The sequence below is a fragment of the Haliaeetus leucocephalus genome, unplaced genomic scaffold (assembly GCF_000737465.1).
Source record: "Haliaeetus leucocephalus isolate CR32 unplaced genomic scaffold, Haliaeetus_leucocephalus-4.0 Scaffold830, whole genome shotgun sequence".
Taxonomy (NCBI): Eukaryota; Metazoa; Chordata; class Aves; order Accipitriformes; family Accipitridae; genus Haliaeetus; species Haliaeetus leucocephalus.
The window spans coordinates 1,773,017-1,774,310 of NW_010973266.1; positions in this window are offsets into that span (position 1 = coordinate 1,773,017).

Genomic DNA, 1,294 nt, shown 5'->3' on the forward strand with positions numbered 1-1,294 from the left:
AAAAAAAGATAAAGTTGGTGAATGATAAAGACCGTATTTTCCACGCTTTGGGTGCAGGACCAGATGATCTAGAAAATGAGCTGAAATAGATTCAGCCTCAGAGCCTGTTGTGAAGAGCAGCTGATTCCCCCATTTCTGGCCAGATGGCTTCTGAACACAGATTTGCATTCATTTTCGCTTAATATCGTCCAAAATAGTGGGGCAGCTGCATTTGTTGTCAAAAAGGTTTAAAACTCCCTTTCTTTCTGGGGCAGGATCGTTACCTTATGTGATGGGCTTATGGAACTTTTTTTTTTTCCCCTCCTTAGTCAACAGTATCAGATTTAAAAGGATTTGTTTTAAAACCTTCTAATTTGGTAATCAGATTTAAATCGCCTTGGCGCGTGTAATCTGAATTAAAGATACTGTAAATGATTTTAAGCATTACGCTTTCGTTAGCAGGGGGAAGAACCAACTTCGGCATTGTTCTCTGCATTTTAGGAAATACGTGACAATTATAGCGTTGTTGGGCATTTTTACCTTCTTTTTAGGAGGGCGGATTTTGCGGGCTGGGGGGACCGGCAGCCCCCAGCCCCCGGCGCCCGCCCGAGGTCCCTAAATGTGTCCGTGGCACCAAATGCCATCTCCACCCCGAGCACCGCATTGTTTGGGAACTTTGGTTCGCTCTTCCCTCCGCGATAAAAGTGTTTGGTTTTGTAATCTGCTCTACTGTACCTCAAAAGCTCCGGGCTGATTATGAATACAGGAATTTTCTTTTAATTTCTCATGAATAGTTTCCATACACTTTGATTTAAGGTTATTAACATTCTATAGACAGTGGCATCTTTAATATGTGGCGATCGCTTCTAAAGACTAATCTCATTACCCTCAAATAGTCATAAAATATGATTTTATTATACTTACGTATTTAATTAGACGGCCAGCAATGTAATGGATTTTGAGATCGGGTAGAGCAACAGCTTTGATAATTCACTTATCTTTGGCAATAGTCATTAACCCCCAACACCAGCAAAATAGATTGCTTTCTAACACATCTTTTTTTTTTTTTTCTCCTCACCCCTTGGAGAAAGGATCGGGGGGTCTCCTGATAACACAAATCGGACTTCGATTTTCACCGATTAATTAAAATATTAGCGCGCGGACCTCGGCAATCACCCCCCCCCTCCAAAAAAAAAAAAAAAAAAAAAATAAGGAAGTCCTAACCCACACTGGGCGGAAAAAGCTCATCCCTCCAGGCGGATATAGATATATATGGACAAGGCGGACGTATAGCCGTGGAGATATATATATATAT